This window comes from Petaurus breviceps, unplaced genomic scaffold (genome assembly GCF_028583685.1).
Source record: "Petaurus breviceps papuanus isolate PSGF00001 unplaced genomic scaffold, PetGlider_PUasm1.0 37, whole genome shotgun sequence".
Lineage (NCBI taxonomy): Eukaryota > Metazoa > Chordata > Mammalia > Diprotodontia > Petauridae > Petaurus > Petaurus breviceps.
In genome coordinates this window covers 20,702,643-20,720,372 of record NW_027186296.1, presented here as the reverse complement: position 1 = coordinate 20,720,372, position 17,730 = coordinate 20,702,643, and the positions used below count along the sequence as shown (strand labels likewise).

The following is a 17,730-nucleotide window of genomic DNA, read 5'->3' as shown; positions in this document are numbered from 1 at the left end:
GGTTTTAATCTCTCCTTATTCCCAATCCCAGCCTCCCCAAGGTAAGTTCAGCTTCCTCTTTAAGCTTTCCCAGAGAATTCTTTTTTTTTTAAGCAATTGGGGTTAAGTAACTTGCTCAAGGTTACGTGGCCAGGTGTTTCTGGGTGGGTGCTAAATGTCTAAACCCAGATTCAATCCCAGGTCATCCTGACTCTGGGGCCAGTGTTGTTACTCACTGTGCTACCTGGCCACCCCTCCCAGAGAATTCTTCTAGCTCCTTCTGAAACCTTCTGTGATACTAATCTGGAAGCAACATGGTATATGAATAGAATGCTAGACTTAAAGTCAGAAAGACATGGGTTCATACTTGGGTTCAAATCCCAAGTCAATCAGGCATCTCTTTAAGACACAAACTAATTTGTTGTGGGTTCCAAAGATGGACTTCCAATACTGATGAAATCATATGGCCTTGATTCATTGATCTGAGTTTGAAACTACTTTTTGTTTTCTTTTGTTTTTCTTGAAAGTTGAAAAATTCACCTGGTTCCTAAGTTTGGGGACTAGCTCTTACATTAAAATTGATGAGTTGCTTTAGTTGCAATTTCTCCATTCCTACCCACTTTTAATAATACTGACTTACTTGTAGTAGAAAAGATTCTATGTGAAAGGTTCTTTAAAGAATAGCAACAATGTTATAATGGACAGTATATAAAAGTAAATTTAACTTTGTAAAAACAACCACAAAACTGAAACTGCACATTAACAAAGATTTTTTTTTTAATGGAGCTAAACTACTTTAAATAACTTACAACTAATTATTCAGCCTCTTATCTCCAGCCTACCTACCGTGTTTCCCCGATAATAAGACACTGTCTTATTAATTTTTTTGGACAGAAAAACACCAGAGGGCTTATTTTCAGGGGAGGGCTTATTTTAATGAACATTGACAGCAATTTTAACAAACAGGTAAATGTAAACAAAAAAATGTACCTTTATTCAATAAGCAAATCACTGGGGAAGAACAGGATGACGCGCTCACTGCTGCAGCTCTGATTGGATGCAGCTCGGAGCGCGGCGTGTGTTTCACGGGGGGGGAGCATGTAGCGCAGGGGATCACCTTCACTACAGTAGCAATCTCAATAGGGCTTATTTTCGGGGGAGGGCTTATTTTAGAGGAATCTTACACAGTAAGGGGAGGGCTTATTTTCGGGATAGGTCTTATTATCGGGGAAACACGGTAGTTCTTCTCACCTGGCCTTCATTTTCCCCATTCATTCAATTTCCTAGATGTTTCCAGGGGCCTGTGCCCCATAAAGGTATAAAGGTATTTGTTGGTTGTGAACAAACAGTTGTTTATGCAGCTATATTTATGTCGATCTGTATTGCATATACCTGAAGTAGCATCAGATTAAGAAGAGGTAGTTGAAAGAAATCTAAGAGATAATTTAGTCCAATTTACAATAAGAGCTAGAATTTATATAGTGTTTCAAGGTTTGTAAAGTGCTTTACAAATACTTCCTACAATAATCCCAGAAGGTACGCGCTATTATCATCTTCATTTTAAAAATAAGGAAACTGAACTGAAATGCCCCACTAAGACACAACTGTTATAAATGGTCATCCAAACTCCGCTTGATGATCTCTACTGAAGGGAAAAATCACCACTAGGCACAGAGAAGGATATAATGAAAGACTTAGAAGATCTGGGTTTGAGGTTTAGCTGAGACCTTTATTAGTTGTGTATTCTAGGCAAGTAGTCTCTCTGGGCATCAGTTTCCTAGGCTATTCAGACTAGGGTCATTGCAAAGAAAACATTGTGTCAACCTCAAAAAATTATGTAAATGTGACTTATTTTGTCTTTATATCTTTTATTATTTGTCACTTCCTGTCCTACAATCTGTGAGAACTTTTCAGGGAACCATCCAGTCATAGAAACGGTAATTGATAGGAGTGGCAGAAAAGCAAGGAGCTTTTCAGCCAAGTCTCTAGGAATTGAAGAGGACAAGCTGGAGAAAGTGTATAGGAAAAGGGGTGGCCAGGTGGCGCAGTGAGTAAGAGCGGGCGGCCCCAGCATCGGGAGACCCGGGATCGGTTCCAGCCTCAGATACTTGGCACCCACACAAAAAATAACTGGCCGTGTAACCTTGGGCAAGTTACTTAACCCCAATTGCTTAAAAAAAAAGTGTATAGGAAAAAACCCAGATCTCAGCTTTCATTTGGTTAAGAATAATGTAAAAAGATAAGTATTTTAAGTACCTCCTTCCCTTCACTGCAGAAGGGGGGAAAGCAGGAGAGGAATATTGCATATACTATCAGATGTGGCTGATGTGTTAGTTGATTAGTTTAGTAGTTATGTAGTTAATTGCTACGTTGTGTTTTTTTCCTCTTTTTTAATCTGTTACAAGGGATGGCTTGCTGGGTAGGTGATGGGGAGGATATATTCAGAAATGTATGTCATGAAAACATTTCAATAAAAATGTTAGCAACAGTCAACAAGAATTTATTAAGCACTTACAATGTGTACCAGGCACTTTGTAGCTAGGTGATGATGTAGCTAGAGTGTGGGGCTTGGAGCTAGGAGGGCCTAAAATTCAAATCTGGCCTCACACTGAGGGATTTAACCTCTGTTTGCCTATTTCCTCAACTGTAAAATGGGGATCACAAGAGCAGAGGATTGTGAGGTAAAAGAAATAATATTTATAAAGCATTTTACACAGTGCTGGGCATATAGGGTGCTTGATATTTGTTCTATTCCCTTCCCTTCTCCTCTCACCCAAGAATTTCAGATAAAATGGCAAAAAACCTGTCCTCAAAGAGCTTAGTATTTTTTTTTTTTGCAGGGCATGGAAATTGGGGTTAAGTGACTTGTCCAAGGTCACATGGCTAGTAAGTGTTAAGTGTATGAGGCCAAATTTGAACTCAGGTCCCCCTGACTCCAGGGCCAGTGCTCTATTCACGGCACCACCTAGCCACCCCATTTCAAAGAGCTTATGGAAGGACAACACATAAATAACTAGGTACAGACAAGATATAATCAGAGTATATGAAGGTAGTCTGAAAGGGGAAGGCATTAGCATCTGGAGAAGACAGGAAAGGCCTATTGCAGAAGGAGAGTTCTGAAGTAAGCCAGGATAAATAAATCAACAGAGTATTTCATTTATGGGAGACAACGTTCCAGACACCCCCAAGTGAGCCATGTAGCCTAAAAAGGCTATAAAGGCAACCTTAATGTTGCTAACTTATTTTCCCTGGAAGAGTTTTCATAAACTCTAGTTGAGTGTGTGGAGGCAAGTAAGGTGTAAGACTGGAAAGGCAAAGAGGAGCCACACTATGAAGAGCTTTAAATACCAAAGAAAGAGATCTTATATTTGATACTGGAGGTTAGCACTCTGAGGTTAAAGCCTCTGAAACTCACTAAGTAGGGGTGATGATATGGTCAGAAGTAAGCTGTCCAGGGATCCCCAAATATAGCCATAAAAGCTACCTTAATGTTGCTAACTTGTTTTCTCTGACAGAGTTTTCATAAAAAAGGTGACCCTATCTTTTCCTCCCTTATTGATCAAACACTCCCCATTGATTATTATCCTTCCTAATCTCCAGCCTTGTTTTCTCTTTGAAGATCTTTCAGTCTAGATGTTATCAATATACCAAGAGGGACAACAATCACTGATTATTAATCAATCTCTAAAAACTAATAATGAAAAAACACTTTCCTCTGCTCAGTAGAGGCAGGAGGGCCTACAGATGTAAAATATGGTATATACTGTCAGAGATAGTAACTGGTCTTACTCAACTGTTTTTCTTTGTTACAAGAAAGGGTTTGATAAAGGAAGGGGCAATTAAGGAAAAACGACTGTAATATCAAAAAAAAGCATCAATAAAACTTTTTTTAAAAAATTGTCATCTGAGCCAATGAAATATAAATTCAGAGACTGTTCCAAGGATTATCAATTGCATGCAGCCAGCTTTTCCCTTTAAGTATATAATAAGCTCAATAAGTGACTTTCAAAGTTGTCTCGTCTGTTTCTATTCTTTTCTGTGCATTAAAAAAATGCTTTAACAATCCTCTTTTCTTTCTTGACAACCCTATCCCTAGTCTTCGCTCTCTAACTCCCTCCACACCCCCAAAATTGAAAAAAATTAAAAAAGAAAAAACAAACCACTTGTCACAAATACGTACAGTCAAGCAAAACAAGTTCCTACAACAGCTAGGTCTGAAAACATAGGTTTCATAGTGCACCTTGAGTCAATTACCTCTTTGTCAGGAGACAGGTAGCATACTTCATTAGCAGTCCTCTGGAATCTTGGCTAGTTACTACATTAACCAGAGTCCTTAAGTTTTTCAAAGTTATTTTAGAAAAACCCTTTGAACATACAAACAATTATTTACCATTCCTTTTCTAGGAAAAATATAAATAGAAAAAATTTTTTAGATCAGTCTCAGTCTATTTCCAGCATGGAATAGGGGTTCAAAAAAGTTTACAAGTTAGTAAAAAGAATTAAGAATTGTCTAGATTATAACAACCATGCAAGGCTCTAATTACTTTCTAATGAGGCTTCATTTTTTTGTTGTTGTTTAAGGTGAATTTCCAGAACTTTAAACATAATAGTCAAATATAAATAATTCTGGGATCTTCTATAGTTCTTCTACCCCACTACATTATTATAAAGAATCACCGACTACAGAGAAAATGTTTCATAAAATATTTTATGAATATAGCTCTGGCCTTAGAGTCAGGAAGACCTGGGTTTGAAACCTGCTTGACATGCTGGCTGTCCATAGGTATTCACTTACCTTCTCTAACCTCAGTTTTCTCATCTGTAAAAAATCTGATATTAATACCAATAGTATCTATCTCATAAGGTTAGAATGAGACCCAAAGTACAGAGCTTAATAAATGCTAAAGCACTATATAAATGCCAGTTGTTCTTTTTATCAAAATTTTAATTCTTCACGTTTTCCTAATATGGTATTTATAACACTGTGTACAATGGATCACTAGTTGCTCAAAAGAGCTTCCTAGCAGCTCTCATATTTGCCTTTCATTTTGTCTTATATTCTTGGTATAAGGAATCTGGATTAAAAAAATGACAATAATTAGGTGAGAAATAGAGAAGAGATAAATCAAGAAATGACAAGGTAAGTTCTGACAAAAATAGTTTATTTTCCACTAACACTCATTTCTGATCCTGAGAATCCTTTTGTCATCCATGTTCTCACTCTCATTCCTTCTGTTGTCTTTCAGTCTCTTTCTTTGTTAAATCATGACTGACATTTACCCAACAATTAGGTTTATAAATATTTTATAAATATAATATCTCATGTGATCTTCATGGCAGCCCCGTGAGGTAGGTACTACTATAGTTATTATTTTTCCAGATGAGGTAACAGACTAAAAGAAAGGGTCTTGCTCATGGAACACCACTAATAAGCAAAAGTGGGATTAGAGTGAGGGTCTCTCCTGACTTTACGTGCAGCATTCTTTCCATTATACCCAGTTAGGCAGTCAAAAAGCACTTGTTAAGCACCCACTACATGTCAGGTACTGTGCCAAGTGCTGATGATACAAAAAAAGGCAAAAGACAGTCCCTGCCCTTAAGGAGCTCACAATATAACGGGTGATGCAAGAAGTATAGAAGTAGGTATAAACAAGCTACATTCAGAAAAAACAGGAACTTATTAACAGAGGGAAGGCACTGGAATTAAAAGGGGTTGGGAAAAGCTTCCTGCAGAAGGTAGAATTTTTGGTTGGGACTCGAAGGAAGTCAGAAGGAGTCTCTTTCTTCTTTCTCTGTGTCCTCTATGTCTCTTACAGTTGGGAAGAACCTCAAAAGCCATCTTTTCCAACCCACCAATGCTCTCTACAAGAGGGTCTCTTACCATAGAACCTAGTGACAGATTTCAGGGGATCCGTGAACTTGGATGGGAAAAAAAAAATTGCATCTTTATTTTCACTGAGAGCTAACTGAAATTTAGCATTTCCTTCAATTATGAATGTGGGCAGCATTGTTCTGAGAAGGGTTCCACAGGCTTTACTAGACTGTCAAAGGGTCCCTGACACAATCCCACCTCTCTAACAATCCCAACAAGTGAATCATTAAGACTCTACCTAATGGGAAACATTCTTGAGGGGAATCATTTCACTTTTGGAAAGCTCTAATAGTCATGAAGCCTTTTCTTCTATTGAACTGAAATTTCCATCATATCTCCCTTCCATTTTCTCTTCTCCAGGCTAAACAGCCCTAATTAATTTAAACTATTCCTGATATGGCAAGGTTTCACCTCCCTATCCCACCCCAGAGACCCTCCTCTGGACATACTGCAGAAGTATTAAGAAAGAAAAGTAATATTCCCAGGAAAAGGGATATATTCTCTAGTATTCCTTACCCAAACCATCAACATTACCAGTGCCTTCTAAGACTACATCCAATTTATTTTGTGTATATCTTGTTTGTACATAGCTGTTTGACTGCTGTCTTCATTAGATTGTGAGCTTTTTGGGACTACAGACTAGGTTTTTGTTTTGGGTTTCCACCCCCTTTTTTGTATTCTTAGCACTTAGCATAGTGCCTGGCACACAGAAGGCGCTTAATAAATGCTTGTTAACTTGACTTACTTGTCTCACTACACACTATAACCCCCTCTTCTCTCTCTCCCAATTTGAAAGCTAGGATTAACACATGAGAACTGCTGAAGAATGGGACGAAAGGGAGAGTGTGCAGGATCTGTAGTCAAAAGACCAGGGTTCAAATCCTAAATCTGTCATTTTTTTACTATGTGACCTTTAACAAATCATTAAACCTCTGTTTCCCTATTTGTAAAATAAGTGGATTTGAAGCTGATGAATTTTATGGCTAATTCCAGATCTAAATTTATGATCCTAAAATGCAGTCTGTGAGGCCCGGCAACCAAAATGACTTAATCCTCATTTAGAAAAGGAAATGAATCTGATTACCTCTTGAGTTCTGACAGTCTTGACAAAGTCAAAGGAAACCTCCCTTCAGTCCAGTCTTAATCTCTCTTAAATTCTGGACCTAAAGCCACTGCTAGCTAGATACCTGCACCTGGATATACTATCCCTATCTCAAACACTATCTATCCGAACTCATTATCTCCCCCAGCCCCCAAATTTGCTCTACTGAAAATTTTTTAAACTACTTTATACTGTATTTCCTGAGAAAAGAATCAGATAAGAATCAGTATTTTAGGCATGAAATTATGAATACTCACCTAACGAGCTGTTTCTAAATCCCCTTCATAAACTGAAGGGATAGGTGTATAAAACTAAGGGCAGTTAGATGGCACAATTGACAGACTGCTGGGCCTAGTGTCAGGAAGACTCATCTTCTTGAGTTCAAATCTGGCCTCAGATTAGCTGTGTGATCCTGGGTAAGTCACTTAACCCTGCTTGCTTCAATTTCCTCATTTGTCAAATGAGCTGGAGAAGGAAATGGCAAACCACTCCAGTATCTTTGCCAAGAAAACCTCAAATGGGGTCATGAGGAGTCATACATGATTAAACAATAACACAGGACTAAAGGAAATTAGGCAGGGAAAGGGAGCACAGGACAGTGGAAAAAGCAGGGGATTTGGAGTCAGAAGACATGGTGAGGGTAAGCAATCATTTGACCTTTCTGGGCTTTAGTTTCCCCACCTGTAAAATGTGGTTAATAGTCCTTGCAGCACTAACAACCTCAGAGTCATAATGTGGAAAACATTTTGTAAATGCTAGAATATTATACTATACAAAAGTATTAGTGCAATTTTAAACTCTCAAAGCTTAAAACTGCACAAGACCTTTGAGGCACTCTGCATATGTGCGATTTATTATGAAAGGAAAATAATAGACTTAAAGGCTTTAAAAACAGGAAGGGACCTTAGGTCCGTCTTCTTCCCATTTTATAATTCAATTCAACATGCATTTATTAATGCCTACTACGTACAAGATACTGCTTTTGTTTGCTTGTTTTGCCTTTCTTTACATCTCAGGTGTTAACAGGATGCCCAGCACCTAGAGCAGGCACTTAGTAAATGCTTGTTGACCGAGTAAGCATAAAGGTGAAAAGCATTTCCAGTCCTCAAAGAGTTTACATTCTGCAGGAATGAAGAAAATCCAACCAAGTCCAGAAAGCAAGCCCAAGGAGAGTCTGGTATGCTTGGACTCTCTTTTCTATTATCCTTTTGCTTTGGCTTTCATCCTATAATAAAATGTTTCATCTCTTAGCCTAGTTATAAAGGTAAGAAGGTGGAAGAAGGACTAGCAGCAGTAAATGAGTGACTCCAAGGCTTTTTTTTTTTCAGGTCAAATATAAATTGGGCAGGACTACTAATTAAATAAAACTACTGAAAGGTGATGTATAGGGTTCCTAGATGAAAGCGAACTACACGAACTACACACATACCAAATAAAAAAAAAAATCTGGCAGCAAAGGGGAAAAGGGTCCATTGTAACCATGTTATTATCCAAACAGCCAGATCTCTGCATTAATCTCTTATCAACACGCCTATTTCCTGTAGAAGTTATGACCTTCTGGGATTCGTTTTACCGTAGTTTTCATTACCAGATGACTTTTCATTTTAAGAGACACCAAGGGCAAGTTGCCGAAGTTATCCTTTACAAAACAATAGACCAAGGCAGTTTTGTATTCTACCTGTAAAACAGGATTATTTTTAAAAAGGAAAACTTCTGCTTCTGTAAGGCAAACGCCCCGTGACGTAATCCTGCCCTCCAGATACCTGTTCACTGGGCTGCATGGTGCATGCCCACTCGGGTCAGATGGCAATAAGGATTTTCCTTTCAGTACAACACACTCGATACTTAAAATGCAATTGCAAAACCCGACGGACCAAGCGTCCGTGACAGCTCAATTTGTCCGGACTACTTTGCAGAGCCTCCAGGAAGACCAGTCTTGCCCAGATCGCCGGAGGAGGGGCGTGCCGTAGGCGACGGCCAGAGCCCCGAGCCCCGAACCCCGCACGCCCGCAGGGCCCGGTCGGGTCGGGCCAGCCGCCGCTGCAGCCGATACCCGCGGCATCCCGCGCGCAGCCCCCGGGGGCTCTCCCGCGCCCCGCACCAAGGCGCGCGGCCAACGCCCAGCCCACCCCACTTCCTCTCGCGCCCGCCGGATGCGCCCCCCGAAAGCCAGCCGGCTGCTCCCCTCGGCCGGCGGCGGAGGAGCCCCAGAGAAGAGGAGGAAGCCGGCAGCCAAGGCGAGGCAAGAAGAGAGCCGCTCCCTCCTCAGCCACTATGGCCGGTCCAACAACCCGATCCGCATTCTCCGGGGAGACTGACTTCCCGGAAAGTCCTGGGGGGGCGCTTACCTGACGCCCGCGAGGGCTGCCAGTTGCCGCCGCCGCCGCCCACTTCCTGGGTCTCCAGGTGCTCCGTTCAGACCCCACAGCTCAAGCCACTCGTCAGCAGCTGTACCCAGTCTCACTCGGCTACTCGCTAGAGCTCGAGCCCCCTCCCGCCGTCTCCGCCGGCGCGTGCGCGTACGTGCTTCTCCATTTCGGGGCTTCATGGGAATTGTAGTCCCGTAAAAGACTGGCGCGACCTGTCCCTACACTCAGAAGTTTAGAACTGGAAGGGATTGGAGGTCCCACCCTCCCTCATTTTACCGATGAGGAAAATGAGGCACAGTGAAGTTAAATGACTCACCCAAGGTCACACAACTAGCCTGAGATCAAAAGTTTAGGAAACTGTAGGAGTTTAGAATTTAGAGACTATGGAGTCCCCTCCCCCATTTTACAGATGAATAAACTGAGGCATCCTGCAGTTAAATGATTCACTCAGGGTCACACAGTAAGAGTCTGAGGCAGGATTCTAAGCTAGGACTTCTTAACCCTAACTTTATCCAAGGTACTACTCCCTAAAAGGCAGTTTAGAAATTTAAGTAAAAAATATTGTACACTTTTTAAGATTTATAAAGCATATCTTTCACAACTGCCCTTTGAGGTAGGTAGCATGAGATGGGGAAACTGAGGCTTAGAAGTTGAGTGACTTGAGGAAGGTTATATAGATTCTAGTTTCAATCAAATTCAATAAACAATTTTTTTTTTTTGCTTTTTGGAGGGCAGTTGGGGTTAAGTGACTTGACCAAGGTCACATGGCTAGGTTGTGTTTTTTTTGGTGTTTTGTGTCTGAGGCCAAATTTGAATTCAAGTCCTCCTGACTCCAGGGCTGGTGCTCTATTCACTGCACCACCTAGCTGCCCCAACATTTATTTTTTAAAAACTGCTTGGCCAAGTAAGTGGTGAAGTGGTAGAATCCTAGGCCTGGAATTAGGAGGACCTGAGTTCAAATGTGGCCTCAAACACTTACTTGCTGTGTGACCCTGGGCAAGTCACTTAACCCTGTTTGCCCCAGTTTCCTCATCTGTAAAATGAGCTGGAGAAGGAAATTGAAAACTACCCAAGCCTCTTTGCCAAGAGAACCCCAAATGGGATCAGGAAGAGAAAAAAAAAAACTTTGCTGTAAAAGTTCCACCCTAGTCACTAGGGATTGTTGTTCAGTTGTTTCAGTCATGTTGGACTTTTCATGACCCCATTGGAGTTCTCTTGGTAAAGATACTGGAAAGGTTTGCCTTTCCTTCTCTAGCTCATTTTACAGATGAGGAAACCGAGGCAAACAGAGTTAAGGGACTTGCCCACGGTCACACAGCCAGGAAAGTGAGGCTTCAGAAGGGATACAAGGATGAAAAAAAAAGTCCCAGTTCTCAAGAAGAGGCCTACTTTCTTCAGTTTGAATCCAGGACTTCATTACAATTCATCCTGGATAACGTATGATATTTACACAGTACTTTACAACTTACAAAGCATCTTACACATGTTATAAAGCAACAAACATTTGTTAAATTTCTACTGTATGTCCAGGCACCATGCCGCTAGGTAAAAAAAGGACAAAAGGAAAACAATTTTTTTCCTCAAGGAGTTCACACTTGATTGGGGAAAAAACATGGACACATACCCTGTCAGGGCAAATTAGAATGATGAATACTAACTAGTTCATAATCAAAGAGAAAATTCCTTACTCCACGGAAATTATTTTTCTGTCCTAAAACCTTTCTAACATAAGCAGCAATTAAAGATGCTTCTATTTTGTGTGGACTGCAACTTTACCCTGACCTTAGAGAGGCTTAAATCTCTAGGGTATGTTTCTTTTCATAGTCAGGGGTCATGCCTCCAGTTGCTGCTGCCAGAGAATGATGTCAACTATTCTAAACTTGTTATGGAAATACGTGCAAAAAATTACTCATACAAAAATTAAGGTCTAAACAAGGCTTAAATCTGGTAGGAAATCAGTACTTGGGTGTGGTGTTTCAACTGGTTGCCAAGGATATGAACTCAGAGAATATTTGTTAACTCTTTCTCTTCCAGTCCCTTTTTGGTTTCTCCCCACTGTGCTTTCATCTTCTCCAGCCCAATTTTATTTTTAAATTTAACACAACAAACTAATATAAAACAACATTTAACCCTTTAAATTTTCTTAATTCAAAACTTTTTACAAATTTAAAAAAATGGAAACCCAACAACTTTTTAACTATTTCCTTTAAGTCAGTAATGTCATACAGTTCTCTGGGGAAGTATTACTTATTGCTGGAAGTCACTACTTTCCATAAGTTCTTATTAGAGTTCTGTTTTCTTTGACTTGTAAATAACCCTTTTCTTCTTTGAACTTTATGAAATATGTGCTTACAAAGGGGTTTTGTGATAGTACAACACACTATGTGGTATCATTTAGTAAAATTCCCTGGTTTTCTGAGTGGAAGCAATGAGCCAGAGATCTGAGCAATGCTTCAGTGTGTCCAAGCCCTGTGTGTCATGTGAAAGCCTGTGACACAAAGGCTATACTCACTGACCTTTTGTGTACATTCAGTTATGTCTTTTGGATTACAATTCTATTATATACCAGGGACTATATAAATCTCACTCTTTGTTGCATAAGTGTCTGCATCAGAAGGAGCCAGTGACATCTCACCTCCCTTTTTGAGATATTTTGAGAACATAGTTTGAATTTGAATAAACTTGACCACTTATCCCAGGGGAAAGCAGAAGGTGGAGGAATAATTAGGTACAGGGCAGGATGCTTCTCCTAAACCCCAGTATAAAGTATAGATATGAGGAGGAGATGCACTGTCCAGATATTGGAGGATACAGGATATAAAAAAATAATGTCACTCTTGGCCTACATGGGTTTGGAGACAGAGAATGGCTTGTAATATATAACATGTTACTCTAGTGACTAGTCCCTGCAAAGCCTCTGGTGAGGCATAGGGCTACTGGGACTCTGTGTGTGTGTGTGTGTGTGTGTGTGTGCATATGTGTTTAAAAAAAAACTTAAGGTCTTACTAAAAGGAAGTTTAATTCTGAAGTCAGTAACTGTGCAGGAGATGGTCACTATATACAGACCTTATTTTTGTTTAGTTATTTTCTTTTGTTACAAGGGAAAGGGATATATAGAAATGACTGTGATGTAAAAATAAAAGACCAATAAAACTTCATTTTAATTTTACAAAAGAATCAAGAAGTATGTTTTTGAATTGTAAATACAACTAGTATTTTTCCCCCTCATATGGGGCATTGTTAGAGAGCTGGTTGCCCTGGAAAGGTAGTGACCACCATCTGCTGGAGGCAAGGGTAGAAAGCAGAACTTCAAAAGAAAGAGAGCAAGCTCTTCAACAGCAAAATAACCACGTTCTTGGAGTTAAAGAAAGTTTCCAGAACAAGGGTGTAGAACTTTAGGAAGGAAAGTTGAAGAGAACTCCAAGTAGACCTACAAAAAATGGAGCTGTAGGAAACAAGATGGCAGACCAACCACTACTTGATGGTTGCTGATGACAGATAGCTTCAGGAAAGAGAACTGTGGAGGGGACCAAGAAGAAACAGTAGCAGGGGAGCAGTAATTACCTGATGAGAAATGATAGTGAGTACTTTAAGCAGCAAGCATTACTTTGCATACTGTGGGGAACACCAGATCAGGGGGGCGAATCCTGATCTTCCTCCTCTTCCCAATCCAGGGCAAGGTTGTAAATTGTACAGTTCTCTAGTGAGAATGTTACTCAGTGATGACCATTATTACTTTTTATAGGCTCAGTTGAATTCTATCAATTTCCATTAACTTATAAATGAAACTATTCATGTTCTAGCCTAGGTGATTGTAACTGGAACTATCCTTGGAGGAGTGTCAGATACTAAAATTCCCAGATAATCCCAGATAATAATGTTAATAAAATTCCCAGATAATAATGTGGGCAATGAGCCAGACAGAGAAAGAAGAGGCACCCTAAGCACACCTGGGCCTTCATGTCAGGAGGGCCCTCTTATAAAACCCTTATAAACCCTTTTATAAGGGTTTCAGTTACATTGGTCTATTTGGGGGGTTTGAGGGCTAATACTATAGTTTTGATAATTAATGATTTATAAGGTGCTTTATTTTCATTACTCTTTCCCCCTCCCCAGAATATCTCTTGATATTCTTGCTGTTTATATAAATTTCATTATTTTAACCAGTTGCATAAAATAGCTCATTAATATTCTAATTGACATTGCATCAAATTTATTTAATAATTTGGAATATCATGACATTTTTTACTATACTCCTTCACCCTCTCCTTGTGTAAGGGTTTTGCTGTAATAGCTTGCTTTTTATTTCTATCCTAATAGCTTTATAATTATTTTTATAAAGGTCTCATGCATATTTTCTTAAGGTAATACCAAATATCTGTCATTATTATGATGCTTCAATGGTAGCATGATCCCATTGATGAAGAAAGAAATATGATGGAGACCAACCAAGATGATAGAGTAGTAGGAAGAGGTACTCTCTTCCTCTCACAAGTATTTCACAAAGGTCTAGAAGACCAGACTAAGTTTTAATTGGGAAATTTAAGAAAAAAAATCGCAGTCCGTTATTTTTTTTTTAGCCTAAGTAAGCATAGTAAAGAGGTCTGTAGACACTGGAGACAAAGTCCAACCAGGAACAGAGAATAATCACAGTGAGCAGACCTCACAAGAGACAGCATACTTGAGCAAGAAGAAATCTCAGATCTGGCACAGAAGGGGCTGGTCCTGTGTATGGAGCAGGGACAGACACCCACTGGCAGCTCTGGCAATCCTTAACCAATGCTGGGTCATGGACATAGTATGGACTGAGGAAGAGAACTGCTCCTAGTGGTGGCAAGAGTCTTGGGCTGCAGGGCAAGGAACAGTTCCTGATCCTAGGCTATGTATTGGGCAAAGATTAAGTTTGAAAGCAAGCATCAATTATGTGACTCTGACCCTGACCCTAATTCTAACACAGAGTTCAAAGTCAGGAAGCAAGGTTGCAAGAATGAGCAATCATACTAAAAAAGAATCACGCCAAAATGAGCCATTATGGTTACAAGTACACTCAAGACACAAAGCCAGAAGATAAAAATAAATCCAAAACATCTACAAGTAAAGCCTCAGAAAAAAAAATCAGCTTGAGCACAAGTTCATCTAGAATTCCTGGAAGAGAAGAAGCAATACTTTTGCTTTTTTAAAGAACTAAAATGATTTTATAAATGAAATGAGAATGCCAGAAGAAATGACTGGAAAAGAAATGAGAGTTATGGAAGAAAGAAGTAAGAATTAATAGTTTGGTGTGAGGGGTACACAACTTTACCCAAGCAACAGATTCCTTGAAAATTAGAGCAGAGCAGCTAGAAATTAATTGTTCCATGAGATGACAAGAAATATTAAACAAAGTTTAAAAACTGGAAAAAATAGAAATAAAATATATCTAATATGAAAAACAAATGACCTGGAAAATGCATCGAGGAGAGATCATTTAAGCATCATTGGACTAACTGAAAGCCCTAATCAAAAAAGAGCCTAGACATAATATTTTTTTAGATCATAAAAGGAAACCTCCTAGATCTCTCAGAACCAGAGGACAAAGTGAACAATTGGAAAAAAAAATCCACCAGTCATCTCCTGAGAGTAACCCCAAGATAAAAACTCTTAGGAACATTTATAGCCAAAATTCAGAGCTCACAAGTCAAAAGAAAAATACTACAACCAGCAGCCACAAAGAAAAAAATTTAAGTACCTAGGAGTCACAATCACACAAGATTTAGCAGCCACTGCTACACAGAAGCAGAGGTTTGCATATGATATTCCAGAAGGGAATGGGGGTGGTGGGAAAGGGAATATGCATTTATGAAGTCCCTACTCTGTGCCAGGTGCTATACTAAGTACTTTTTATAAATATTATATAATTTGATTCTCACAGAGTTGGGTGACTATTACCTTCTTTTTACAGTTGAGGAAACTGAGGTAGAAATTATGTAACTTGCCCAGGGTCACATGGCTAGTAAGTGTTTAAGGCTGGATTGGAACTCAGACCTTCCTAACTAGTGTTCCACACACCCATGCCACCAGCTGCCTCTGATAGGAAAGACAGGGTTTACAACCAAGAATAATTTACCCAGAAAAACAGAGTATAATTCTAGAGAAGAAAAAAAAAAGTCATAATGAAAGACGACTTCCAAGCACTCCTGATGAAAACCCTAGAACTCCATAGAAATTTTGAAATACACAGGAGTCGAGAGAAACATAAAAAGGTAAATATGGGCAAGCATAAGAAGGATTGAACAGAAGATGAACTACTTATATTCTAATATGGGGAGATGAAAAATGTCTTCCTTCAGAACCTTATCATCATCAAGGGTCATTGATGGCATCTAATAAGACAGAGGACCTGGGAATGAATTTTTTGTGTTTTAATGATCTTCAAAGAAGAAAGGGAAGGGAAGGGGAAAAGAATATTTTGGGGGAGAATGGAGAGGGAAGGTGGAGGAAATTATCTTACACGATCAGGGCTAGATGATAAACAAGGAAGAACAGGTAGGAGAAGTGGGTGATACTTTGACCTCTCTTTCAGTTGAATTGATCACACAGGGAAGAATACAAATACACATATAATTAGGTGCCAACATACAAAGAGAGGTATAAAACAAAGGTAAGAAATGATAAGAATTTATGATAGGATCTGCGGTGAGGAAAATTGAAGAGGGCAGGAGAGAGCAGAAGCAGATTATACCCAATCTAGAGTGCTAATGCTAAAGATATTCCTCTCACCATCCTCTTCTAATTTATAAAGGGAAGGGTGAAAACAGATAAACACGATGACCAGCCACAATTCCAGAGGATTCCTGATAAAACATGCTACCTAACTCCAGACAGAGAGATGATAGACTCAAAGTGCAGACTGAGTCATAATTTTTTTTGACATGACCAATGTGGAATTTTTTGACTGTGTATATTTTATTTTGCAAAAGTTTTATTTATCTTTTTCAACAGGAAGGTTGAGAAGGGGGTGTAGATTTTGGATCTTTGTCAACTGAACAAAAATAAAATTTAGATGAAAAAACAGGTTAGGTTGAATACATATAAAATTAGAAAGGGGGAACAGTTAACTGGAAAAATTATTTTTGCAAGTTTTTCTGACGTCTTCATTTCCAAGATTCTAAGAACTGATTCAAATAATAGTCATTAGAATGATATTCACCAATTGATAAATGGTATGAGTCAAGAGAAGGTTTAGGAGCATGAGGTGTTGTGGAGGCAGAATTGACTAGACCTGGCCACTGAGAGAAGGATGAAGGAGAGGAATGAGTCAAGGATGTCTCCTTGGGAAAGGAGACTGTAAGTACCTTAATGCCCTCAGCAGAAATAGAGAAAAAGAAGGGGTGGCTAAGTGGCGCAGTGAATAGAGTACTGGCCCTAGAGTCAGGAAGACCTGAGTTCAAATTCAACCTCAGACACTTAACACTTACTAACCATATGACCTTGGGCAAATCACTTAACCCCAATTGCCCTGCTTTCCCCCCTCCAAAAAAGCAGCAAAAAAAAAAAAAATGGAGAAGGGTGGTTTAGAAAAAAAGATTTTTCTATCCATTCAATGAGGTCAAGTCACCAGGACTAAAGAACTAACAGATTAGATCATTGAATCTCCCTCCATTGGTGATCTTTGAAAGATCTAAAATAGGAGAATAATATTTGCCCAACTTGAGTTATTCTAATTTTTCTAATTATTCTAATTTTCTAATATTTCTAATAATTCTAATATCTAAAATAATTTTCTAATTATTTCTAATTATTATCTAATAATTCTAATTTTCAACAAAAAAGGAAGAGAAGTATAAGCCAACGAATTTAACTTCTTGGAAAATTTTTGAATACACATTAAGAGAATGGTTTGTGTATACTTTTTAAAAAAGGAAGCATTGGCCACTAAAAGCCAACATTGCTTTTTCAAGAACAGGTCCTGTTACACTAACCTAATTTCCTTTTTAGACTGATAGATTGGGGAAGTATGGTGTAACAGATAGACAACTGACATCAGAGTCAGGAAGATTTGGGCTTAAGTGCTATCTCTGACATATATTGTCTATGACTTAGAGAAAGTCACTTAACATACCCTAGGCAACTCTTAAAAATATACGTTGCAGAATAGGTTTGGATCTGAATTAATAGAGAGAATTTCCTCTATTGAGAATTCATTATATCAACAAAATCACATTTGCTTGTTTTGTTTTGCTTTAAAGATGAGGAAATTTGTAGATGTAGTATTCTTAGATTTCAGCAAAGCATTGGACAAAGCTTCTTATACTATGCTTGTGCATAAGGTGAAGGGATATGGACTAGAATTAGGTCATAGTACTATTGGATTTGGAACTGGTTGAATGACTAGCCATGGGGTGGGGAACCTGTGGCCTTGATGTGGC

At 39.1% G+C, this 17,730-nt stretch overlaps 1 protein-coding gene across 1 annotated transcript in view; it reads right to left on the bottom strand.

Moving 5' to 3' along the window:
* TMOD3 (tropomodulin 3) overlaps nt 1-9,482 on the bottom strand; it is an 81,498-nt gene extending 72,016 nt beyond the window's left edge. Inside the window, exon 1 of the mRNA XM_069098059.1 lies at nt 9,302-9,482. The gene's annotated coding sequence lies outside the window, so the exon portion shown is untranslated. The remainder of the gene's footprint in view (nt 1-9,301) is intronic.
* Between the last annotated feature and the right edge of the window lie 8,248 nt (nt 9,483-17,730).